Source organism: Centrocercus urophasianus, unplaced genomic scaffold, assembly GCF_019232065.1.
Source record: "Centrocercus urophasianus isolate 14NV4802_14NV808 unplaced genomic scaffold, USGS_Curo_1.0 seq_10, whole genome shotgun sequence".
Taxonomy (NCBI): Eukaryota; Metazoa; Chordata; class Aves; order Galliformes; family Phasianidae; genus Centrocercus; species Centrocercus urophasianus.
Window position 1 is genome coordinate 77,601,025 of NW_024884142.1, and position 12,478 is coordinate 77,613,502.

Sequence of the window (12,478 nt, forward strand, 5' to 3'; positions counted from 1 at the left end):
AAATCCTGTTGATTACAAATAATTGCACTTCCAGAAGAACTCTGAATCGCAAACACTTCTGACACAACAAATAAAGGAATTTACTTAGATTTAGAAGCCTAGCATTACTTTAAGACTGCCTTCAAGGAGATATCCAAAGAAGGAGAAAAATATTTTACTTTCTTAGGACAAAATCCCTATCTTTTTGGCAGCACAGATACAAATCAACCAGCTTCTTAACAGAACAGGTAGGAAATGATCTGAGGTTGCAAGCATATACTAGCAAGCCTCTAACTAACCAACTGGTCTAGTGAGATTACATAAACTACAGAGTATAAAATTGAAAGGATTAAGCCATAAGTCAAAAGGTAGAGGTCATAACAAGGCACTTTTCAAAGGAAAGACTTATTTGAGGAGTCTTCCTTAGTGACTGAGGCAGTTTCTTCTTGAAGCTATGGCTACTTTGCAAGGCTCCATCCTCTAAAATGAAACAGGTCTGGCTACATTTCTGCTAACATTGCTATCTTCTTGTACTTGCACTGTGAATACTCTACAGATCAACAGCATAGTCAAAATATAGTTATAGCATGAGGGCTCAACATGAGGGTATGAAGGGCTGTGGCTGTCTCTGAGCAGAGAAAAGAAAGATGATCTGCAAGGTAGGCAGAGCACATGATAAAATAGACTATCACTATTATCCAACGTCAAATATTAAAAAAAAACAAAAAAATCACAAAGTGCAAAAGTCTTCAGATTGGCTAACAAATGCATACTAAAAAAGCAGTAGTTACATGGTTCTCTTCTTTTAGCCAAGAGCTCCTGAGTCTGTGCGAGATATTATTTTCATGTTTTCAAGTGTTTTTCCAGATAAGACTTCTTAATTTCAGATGACTGAAGAAACAATTGTTATTAGGAAACAAGAACCCTTCTAAACCACAACTGTCCCCAACACAAAAGCATAATTTGGCTTCATATTCTATTTTTAAATCTTTTTTCCTTAGCAGTGTGAACACTTCATAGGTATCCCATCAGAGCATTGACCTTGTGCATGACCAAGTTATCTTGGGAGACTTGACGAATCTACTACATCTTGCTGATACTATCTGATCAGATGAAACACTGTTACGCCACAGGAATAGATCATCATGATTTAATAAATATTAATATGATCTCATCATTAACATAATCTCATCAAGATTGACATTTTTAAGTCAAAGTCATGTTTTATTCGCTTTACAGATCACAGTTTCGTGCAAGGAAGTAAAGATATTAGAGCTTTTAGAAGACAGTCTTTGTAAAATATCATTTCATAGAATCATAGAATTGCTCAGGTTGGAAAAGATCATCAAGTCCAATCTCAACCTAACCATGCTACTCTAACTCTAACAACTCTCCGCTAAATCCCTGAGCACCACATCCAAACAGTTTTTAAACACATCCAGGGATGGTGATTCTACCATCTCCCTGGAGAGCCTATGCCAGAGCTTAACAACCCTTTCTGTAAAGAAGTTTTTCCTGATATCCAACCTAAACTTACCCTGGCACAACTTGAGGCTATTTCACCTAAACAGCTTTTTCAGTTTTCCAGTACAGATTTGGAGAAAGACTGTTATTGAATGAGTAAAAATATTTTTTACCCTTTAAATATCTTAATATAATTATGAAAAGATTAAAAGGAACGTAATGTGATATTAATAAGCACATATTAAACAACTTTTTATCAGACCATGTTAATTTTCTCCATAATTTCAACGAAAAATTAATTTTCTACATTCAGTCACAAACTGAAGTTTAAAAAAAATTCAGAACATGTCTTATAAGCTCTCCAGCATCGAGGATTACCAGCCTTTTCTGTTAATGATTACTAAGTGACATTATATGAGTTCCAACAGAGAAGAAATCTAACTGTTTTTAGCAACAAAAATACATTAAGAAGGCTAGAACTTGCCATTCATTTCATTACTCTTCTGAAGCAAATGTGAATGACAAAGAATCACTGGAATTGAAAAGCTGCAGAAATCCTTGCACGTGGCAGAAGGTGGTCCAAACCAGGGAACTCAGCAATGCCTGAGCTCTCCTCAGCACCTCCACAAGGCCAAGCCAAGGGGCTTGATGGACTCTGATGTCTGACAAGGATTAAATTAATTCTACAACTTGGAGGCACTAGGAAGTATGTGCCTTTATTTCATTATTCCGTTTTGTTTAATTTGCAGAGAAGCACTGAAAGCCTTTCAAGTGCTTTGAATCCTCAGTGCCTCTACTAAATTGGGCTGGAATTGTCCAATGAGTTCACAGGCAGAGCAGATGAAAGAAAGATAGAGTGGAAGCTAGAAAACAATACTGCCACAAAAATCTTATTTTGTAGGAAAATCAGACTAAAATACAAATTTAAATGATGAGTTAAATATAAATTTTAATTAAATATAACTACAAGAATCATTACGTCAATTTGCACATTTTGCTCAGTTAAATAGAATAAAGAGTTAATCCAGAGTAGACAGTTACTATCAGCAGGTGAGGTAAGGAATGGTCAGTATAGCAACAAACTAATATGTTAGTAGAAAAAATTATTGTATTTTTCAGTTAAGTTTATCTTTTGACATAAAACACATACAAAGCTCATCCATGGTTTTCACAGTCTCAGATACTGTCAACACTGTCCTTCAGATACACTGGACTTTCTATGTCACTGTATTACATACTTTATCTTTACTGCACTGCAGTTTGCTGCCAGGGGCAGCGCTTGACTCCTCAAGCCCACAGTGAAATTCTGGACTTTGTCATTCTGGGAAACTCTTCCAGTGCAGCACATGGTGACATCAACTGCGCACCAGACATGTCCCAGACAAACTAAATTTGGGCAGGATGTTGCTACAGCTTTTGCTGTGCAGCTCCAGGGGCACGGGACAACAGCGTAGAATGAACAGGATGGGCAGCAGGAAGTGAAAGATTTACACAGTATCATTCAATTTTATCCAGAATTTTGCTTCACTGAGAAATGGTTCTAGGCTTGACAGTGTCGCCAAGAAGTCCTTCTCGCTTAGCATTTTGTTTCTACCAGCAAGATTTTCAGATTATTTTTAAAGACAAATGAAACTAAGGACATAAGACAAATCGGTTTGAAGCACAAGGTCATGTGGCTAACCCCACATCTGTATCACTGTCCTCTCATTTCCGTCTTTATTATGAAAACAAAAACCTCAGCGAGGCCGAGATTAATGCACCAATGAGTGGATTTCTTTTCATAAAGGTGCAACAGCTTCTAGAAAGTTGAGAAAAACCATAATGAGCACTCACTTTCACATATAATTCATACTATATATAGAAATTCAGCACAAATACTGTGAAAGAAATAGGCTAAGAAGCAAAATACTTCAGGTTTATCTTTCTGTTTCTCGTGTTGATACCTCTTCACAGTATTTGCATGCACAGAGAGGTCATATGAGAATTCTAAATATTTTCTAGAATGTCTAATTTGAGAAGATAGGAAATGCAAGCTATCACAATAATTGTAAAGACACGTATTTTTTATTTAGTATCTCCGTTTCTCTATTCACATGACAAAGAGTTGCAATAGATTGGACATAAACTACAGTGCATCAGCTAAAGGTTATGATGATAAAAAAAGGTTTTTAATCCAAGTAGTTTTAATACAAATACCAACATTAATTACTTCCAAGTAGAGGGTGAGATGTTGTGCTTCTAGATTATTTATTCTTTCATTAGATGTAAAGGACACCAAATTAAAAGAAAGAAATGAATAACAAAGATATTCAGCAAAGATTTTAACAGACAGGCAGTATTTAGAAAGTATGCCAACCTATGTAGGCTGTAATCTAGTCTGTTATGGAAGTACATAGACATTTAATAAATATCAACCTAATTCACCAAATTATGAATTTTAAGAGGAATAATTTCTGACCCAGGAAACTGAAGCTACATTTGTATCAAAACAGTATGTATTTTTCCTAAGAAAGTAAAGTGGGTCAGGAGGGAAGGAGGAATAACCTAAAGAATTAGAAGACAGAAACATTTAATGATAATATCGCCAGGATGCCAACCATAATACTTCACTTTTGCACAGCCTTTTCTTATCCCATAAGCCAAAAATACAATAATGTAAAACAGCAAAGCAAAGAAGATCAAAGCTCTGCAAGTTCAGTGACAATCACTTTGTGCTCACAGTCTAGGCAATGAACCTCACCCATAATAAAATGTTGTAAACCATTGTACCTTATGGCTATACATGGGTATGGGTTTTTGCTCAACAGAGCACACAGCCCTAGAAGTGTACATACTAAACTTGTTTTGTTCACAGCCTGATTGCGAAAGCACAAGACTTTCCTCTGTTTAAAACATCTGAGAAGACAGAATTCACAGGAGCTGCACTGGAGGCCATTACTACAACTTCTTGCCCATGGTCATCCTTTACCAACAAGATTCACCTCATCCGTCTTATCAGAGCTTGTTTCCTTTTCAACTTAATCCTGACATAACTACAGCACAGAAGCTATGCGATGGTAGAAAGCATGCCTTTTTTAGAGTGAAAAAAGTTGCAGGGAAAAATGTCAACTTTTGCATTTCTGCTTTTCAATTTTCACCCTAAAAGTAGGTTTTTGAGGATTTAGCTACATGGGAAATTATTTTATATATCTATGTGGAGTGGGGAGGGCTTGGGAGAAGAGAAAGAAATGGAGTAATTCTATTAAAATGCCCTTCATCTGCACAATACAATTACTACTGCAATTTAATGATCCTCTCTGCAGAGCAGATTTTATATGGGTGCCTCTCCAGTTCACATTTTATTGGCAGGCCTCCACCGAAATCCTCAGCTGTTCTAAGGTCACGACTGCTGAATGTCACCTCCCATCTTATGTCCTGGCACACGTCCAAGGTTAGACCATTTTTGGTTGTGAGCTCCTGAAAGTGTGTTTTAACCATTGTTATTGCAGCTGTGTTATGGCAGTCAGGGCAGGTGCAGCTGCCACATGCTGAACCACCTGCTGCCAAGTCCTCATATACACGTGTAGAAACTCTTACAGATCAATAACACTTCAATGCAAAGCAATAAACTCAGAAAATGGAGCTGATTGGTTTGAAGAAAAAGGTGTTGCAGGAGGATTTGCAAGTCAAGGGCAAATCCTGGGTAAAGGGTCTTAGAATTCCCATGGTTTCCAGGAGCCATTTGATAAATCATGGAAAAAAATATAAAATATGGGAAGTCTAGCAGGGCAGTGAAATCACAGAATCACAGAATAGCCTGGGTAGGAAATGACCATAATGATCATCTAGTTTCAACCCCCATGCTACATGCATGGTCACCACTCACTAGAGCAGGTTACCCAGAGTCACCAGAACACATTTGTTCTGTAAAGGATCTACAGTGCATAGAAGTATTACTTAGAGCACAGCAGTCACAATTCTGCTACAGAATCACAACAGTTTTCACAATAATCTTAACTTTTTTTTTTCACTTCAGGCACTTTAATAATGAACATTTTGACACTACTCTTGTAATTCTTGTAATTCTTGTGATTTACAAGAAAATTGATGAATGCGATGCCAAGTGGTGAGATGCAGTGAAAAACTGTAGTGAAAATGTATTGTGTATTAAAAAAACAATAACAAACAAACAAACAAATACCCATGACAAAAGTCAGAGAATGTTGAGTTTGGCAGGGACTTCTGGAGGTGACCTGGTCTAATCCCTGCCACAGCCACTTGCCCAGGACCAGAACAGGCAGCTGTTTAAGGTCTCCAAGAAGGGACTGTCCAACATTTCTGAGCAACCTGTGCCAGTGCTGCCACTAGCACATTAAAAAAAAAAACCAACTTATTAATTAAAAAAAAATAAATTCTGTTCAGATGGAGTCTTTTCTGTTCTAGTTTGTGTCCAGTGCCTCTCGCCTTGTCACTGGCTACTTCTAAAAAGAATCTGGATCCATCTTCCTTACGCTCATCTGACTACAGCAAGCCTATGCTGCACCAAATGTTGGGAAGTCATCCATGTCCTTCTCCATATGCTGCTCATATAGCTACTGCAAACTGCATATATGTTCATGTTCATGTAAAACTTTCCTAGTTTGGTAAATAGAAAATACCCTATTCACTTAGCCCTCCTCTAAATCGCTGTAATTTTAAAAATTAATTTTCACAAGAATGAAAAACAAATGGCTACTAGTTTAATTGTATTGCTACTGATTGTGATTGCTACTGACTGTGGGGAGAACTTACAAGCTTATTCTGCTTTCCATGGGTTAAGCAAGCACAAAAAGAAATCACGGAGATTCTAATACTATTCAATAGGTGGCTGATGTAATTAGATATTGCAGGACTCATCTCTGCCATGTATCCTGATTAAAGCTGTCTGACTTCCCAGTGTTTTATTTCATCTACAGTCACCTGAACAATGTTATCACAGAAAAAAAAACAACAAACAACAAGTATATTATGAGAATCTTCCTGAACATATTATGAAATTATAAATATATAGCAACATCATGTGATTCTGAGCCCCTCCTTCATAAGTAGAAGACACTAGATCCAAAGTACCAATGTTCAGCATGGAAGGTAATAGCAAGCATGTGCAGTGGGAGCCTTATCCCCACTCTCAGCTACACATTAAAATGGGACAGTCTATGTCCTTTTATCCTTTTTTTTTTAAAATTATCTTAAACAGAGAAGTGGTATTGCAGGTCTCACTGTATGCAAATGGAGAAAGTTAGACAAGAATGGCTGAAGACTAAGACTACTGAATAGTCTGCATGGATGTGCAGTATCTCACTGTCACTTTCTGAGCATGGTTTTATTAAAAGTTCCCAGTAAGATTTAGCAGAGTTTGTAGTGGCAGGGGTTTCATTCTTGGTTCTGGTACTTATCTGTATTAAACTTCTGCAATTTTCTCCTCACTATGGATCTAATATTCTTTCTATATTTAATCACCTTTACATGAATATGTGTGATCTCTTGATTGTTTCTCATAGTGTACTTAAACAGGCTTTTGCACAGCAGGTACCTCATCTTGCAGGGAACTTGAGATGTTATTGGGGACCTGAAGGCACAAATATATTCAGTCAATTTCTCCTTCTTCCTATTCTTTTCAATGAAAACACAATCCTTCAGAAACTCATAGGCAATTAAGATCTTAAATCTGTCTTTTCCTATACTCCATAACCCGCAAATATTATTTACATGAACACAAAAATAAAACGTTTCTGTTTAAACACTTAAGAATGTACTGTAAGTAGCCGTGATAATGCAATTTCACTTAATGGTTTAAATTGTTTTATGAACATAGGTCTAGAGAAGAGCGTAGCCAAGAAGTGAATCAAAATCTGTCCTACTCTGAGGAAGTCTGAAAGGAAAGCAGAAACACTCTGGCGGCTTATCACTCCACTGCAATGGGCAATAATTAAAAATATATGTTTAACAAATGGCTAAATGAACTTAATCATTGAATTTAAAAGAGTTTAGTGTTAAAAGACCAGGACTCAATAAAACAAAATATTGCTGGATCCCTGGTATAGAATCAAAAGAAACACTGGAATCCTACAGTAGCTTTCAAACTTCTATAATTCTAGTGTTGTGGCAATCATAGCTAAAGGCAGCTGCTGCAGAGATCCTGTAGAGAACAAGAAACATAAAATAAGACTGACTAAATGAGCACATTCTGAGAAACAGAACCTGGTACATCTGAGCAAACAATACTGAAATTTGCTAAAAACATCAGCTTGCTTACTCTCAGAGTCTTTTAGCTGTGAAACAAGCTGGATTTAAGTTGCTTGAAAGCTATCTACTCACACGTGAGAGAAGTTCACAGTTCTGCAGAGTCCTAAAGTATTTGAAGTGATTTGGAATCCAAGATCTTTTGTCATTGCAGGGAGAGACAGAAGGCCAGACATCTCCGTCCTGCCCTGCCCAGACACATTACTGGACCCACTGGTACAGGATACATTGCTTGTAGTTCTGCTACTACTTCTCATGACCACTTGCTGCTAGCTGAACTGAGATGATGAACCTCATCATCCACCAGTTGCCAATGTTTCTTATCAGCAGTGAAGGGCTAACACTGGAACCAGTAGCAGGAAAGTGGCACTTTTAGGAACCAGCTCACATGAAATACTCTATTTCATGACACCTTTTGGCAGGGCTAGCGCGTAGGACTTCAGCAGCTATAAAGGTTTATAATAAGAAGGCTAAGTTAACCCACAACCATTTTTCTTTAGCGTTTTTTTTTTTAAAGGATTTATGTTAGCAGTTCTGACAAACATAAAGTCTTCCCTGTTCCCAAACGTTTTTTTTTTGTACACTAATCTTTAATTAACACAGAGTCACCCTTAGAAGAAATCTCACTGTTTTCCTGTTCCTAAAATGCCTGCAGGGAAGTGGGAAATAATGTGCAATGTTTAACAATGGTATGTGAGTATCTGAGGTCTCAGGATCCCACTCTGGTGTTTTGTCTAAGCAGTAACACTTCATGCAAAAGCATGCAGGATAGCCCCTTGCGTGCCCACCTGCTAAATGCTCATTGCCATGCAGTGATGACCAAATGGAAATATATTATGGAACTGAAGGGACACCTCAAGGTTATTAGGCCTAAAAATGGACCTACCTTGATATTTTCCCCATATTGAAGGCCTTACCTTAAAGAGGGACATTCACACTGAAGCAAACTTGAAAAGAGAGAACATTTATACAAAAAGAAATTTACTTGGCCTGCAATTTCCTACGTCCTGCTTGGTGCTACTGAATGATACTGCATTTTACAGGGCTTCTCCCCCACAATGCAAAGTCATAATTTTGCATGAATGACAATACAATCCACTGTCACCAAAAACAGAGGTGTGCCAAAAAAATCCCGATATAACAGTATAATGACTTCCCAAACAAGTGTAAAAACCCTCACTAAAAACTAAAAATATGTTTGCCTGTTAGCTGTCGCGTGTGAAAACAGATCTGAAAACTTGGGAAGACTGATGAGTCAAGTATCCGGCTCATATATTTTGAAGTTTTCTCCAGAAATGTGGTCCCTCTTTAAGGATTCCAGCCATTTCTCACAGTCAGCAGATGGCTGCTGCAGCATTCTAAACACACATCTGTCTCACTGAACACTTTTTGGGAGACATTTAGTGAGACACCAACCTATGTATGAAGGTGCAGCTTCTGCCTGTTTGCCTGTGCAAGCAGACCAGCTGCACGCTCTGTATGCATTTGTATTTACTGTTTCTTAATCAGTTCTCAAACACTGTGGACATCCAGCTTGACACATGTCATAAAAGAAGTGCTTTTGAATTTTTTCCAGTTTTTCACTCATTTGGGAGAGAGGGAAAAAAAAGTTATCAGTGCTCAGAGACTCCAGTTGTAACACGATCATTGGCTAGCACTAGAATTTGGCTTTTGGGATGATTTTGTGTCAAACCTTTGCTGCAGCGCAAAATTGAAAGAGGGCAGATTGCTGGCTGCTGGCATCCTTAAGTCAAGACTTAACAAGGGAGTTTAGATTTACAAGGGAACTGCATACAGACAACGTGGCCCAGAAAGTGATAACTAAGGGGGGAGGGATTTTGATAACAGTTTGTGTTTATATTAGGGTTACAGGAGATAAGATACATGTAAATTATTGTAGGAAATTTGAGACTGAAGATCAAGATGAAATCTGTTAACACTGAGGTCTGGTATAGCAGAGAACACTCTTCCAAGGGAAGTGCCATGTGTTCCACCAATTTAAAGCCTGGCTGATCATGAGCATTTGGATTTTAAATCTTCTCAGTCACATCTTTTCACTGCCACAAAACTTTGTTATGCTACTATTACCACAGAGTGGAAACTGAGGCACAAAGGTGTTAGGTGACAAATCCTGGGCCACACCATGAGTTTCTAGAAAAGCTGTTAGCAGAACTTATCTATCCTGCACTTCTCTGATCTCTGGTTATAGTTGCCAGGCCAATCCTCTACCAATCCCCTAGTATCAGAACTGAAGAAAGAACGTACAAGCATTCAGAAAACATTCTCAGTGACATAATGGCAGGAATGGAAGAGACTGCAAAATGAAGAGAATCAAATCAGATTAACTATATGGGCCCTTTTGGCGGCAGCTGCTGCTATTCAATACTGAAAGATAAAGTCCTGCAGTAGATCATCTTGCCCATCATGTCTTTAATGCTCTTCAAGAAAGTGAGATTTAAAAATGTAAAATCAAGAAGTTATGAACACACAGAGAAAATTAAAACAATATATTGTTCTGTAAAAGCTGTACGCTCACAGTAAATCATCATAATGCAATTACTTTGTTAAATTCATCTTCATACAGCCACACTAAGATTGAATTGCCACAGGCACTGATAAAGCCATTAGAGATGAAACTTTGGCTTAATTGCTAGAAGGAAATACATATGGCAAACATCTGTTTTACCAGCATTTTTTTTGCCCTCTGACTCAGAGTTTCAGCTTTTTCATGTAGAGGATGCCTTAGTCAAAGCCTCAAATATCTCCAACTTTGATATTTACAAACAGGATACATAAAAAGGACAAGACTTCTTATTTTTGTGTGTATAAAGGGTTGACAGAAAACAGCCTGGAAGAACAGGAATGGACAGGCTGGGAGGCCATCTTTGCAGCACAGTGCCTAACATCTTCCTATGTCTCACAGTTTCTCACAGCACACTGGGCTATTGTGACCAATGGCATAAGAAACATAAGAATAATTTCATTGAGCACGTCTTGTTTTACCAAAATAAATAAATAAATAAATAAATAAAAATCCCACAAAAGAACAAAACAAAACATGAAGAAATTGAGGCTTACACGATGCTATCACTTTAGCCAAATCAGTGAAATTTGGTGTAGTGGTGTTCCTGTGCCCCTGCCAAGTGGAACTGGAATATTACACATTTGTATCAGCCTGTAGGCCACCTGTGCACACCTCTCGGTGAGCTTCCCTGTCTGATGTTAATGGCATCAGCTGGCTAGCTGTGCTCTCAGAAAAGGCAGAAACAAACAGAATTTCTTCAGGAGATCTAGAGCAATACGGAGAGAATTAAGGTAAAAGCAAAATATTCCAAAATAGACTTTTGCTTCACTTTTTCAAACATAGGCTTTTTCAATAAGTAACAACATGGGACAATATAAATTTCATAAATACACATTCAAGGCAAACAGTAATCTGTTTCAATCACTATTTTTAATGTATGTTTTATTATTTGTTACGGGATAGACTGAATCATTCCATCATGGCACTAAGCAAGATCTACCACAACATTAAAGACTTTAGCAAGAAATTAATAGAACGTTCCCTTGTTTTCATTATTAATATTGCAAATGTGCTTTGAAAATGAAAATAATCTAATTTAACCAAACATAACCAAGGAAACAGGAAAGACAGAGAGTAGAGAATCTCTGAATACTACCAATGCCTTTGTGGTTCTTGGGCAATAAAACCATATCGGAAATCATAGCCTGGTGTTATGGCTAGTGTTATTCTGGTGTTATGGTTAGTGATTTGGGAGATTTACTTCTCTGAATGAAAATATTTTCAGAAGAATGTATGGGCCAAAATACACAGGAATAAAGTGCCTCAGAGGGAGTTCTGTCTCATAACAAGTGCTTTGGAGAACAGATATCTGCCTGTACTAAAATGGTACTTCTTTCTTGCATATGCAATTACAAATCTGTGTCTGAATTAAGAGCAGCAGAGAAGAAAAATATTATTAAACAAATGCTAAGACAGTCTGTGAAACTGTAAGAATTATGTTTTAAGAACAGTGGAAATAATCTGTAAGAGATACTGTCAAGGTCACTGGTGCTTAGAAATAATAAATATCCTCTTCATATCTCCTCAGTGTCTGCTTAATTTCTAATGTACATGTTCATAGCTATTACCTTTTCTATAGCAGCTTAACCTTTATAATAGCTCCACATGGGAGAAACCCTTAGTATAATAAACAATAATATATAGAAAAAGTAAATCGATTTTGTTCTGGATTTATGAAAGGAAGGGCTGGTACATAATATGCATCACAGTACAATGCTTTTTCCTCTCTTCATGTCATCTTTTCCAAGTCACTATGCTGGAATAGCAGTAAAAACCCTTCACAGCAGGTGTCAGGGACACCAAATCTGTTTTCATTGTCTGTACTTCCTAGCACATCGTGGCATTTCATTCCCATCACTTCTTAGAAAACTAAACTTAAGCCAATTTTATGAGTGCTCTGCTCTAGGCTCTCTTGTAAGCTTTCAGAAAATACAGTCAGATTTCCAAGGATCTTTTGGAATTCAGTGATTTTCATTCCAAGGCTAATGACAGTTAGGAAAGAAATTTCAGCCTCCAAAGAGTCATTAGAATCACCACATCATTCCCAAAATAGGAGGACATTAATGATATATTTCTGGTATAGTGAAGAATATATTTGTATGCCTCCACAGTATGAATGAGATTTAGAAATAACTTTCAAAAGTCTGACTAATAGTCATGCTGTATTTCTTCCAAGTACACTTGAAAAAT

The 12,478-nt window shown here is 37.3% G+C and overlaps 1 protein-coding gene across 2 annotated transcripts in view; it reads right to left on the reverse strand.

The window, feature by feature from the left end:
• The window catches only part of PRKCE (protein kinase C epsilon), a 271,209-nt gene that overhangs the window by 5,343 nt on the left and 253,388 nt on the right, over positions 1-12,478 (reverse strand). The gene's annotated exons all lie outside the window — the stretch shown is intronic.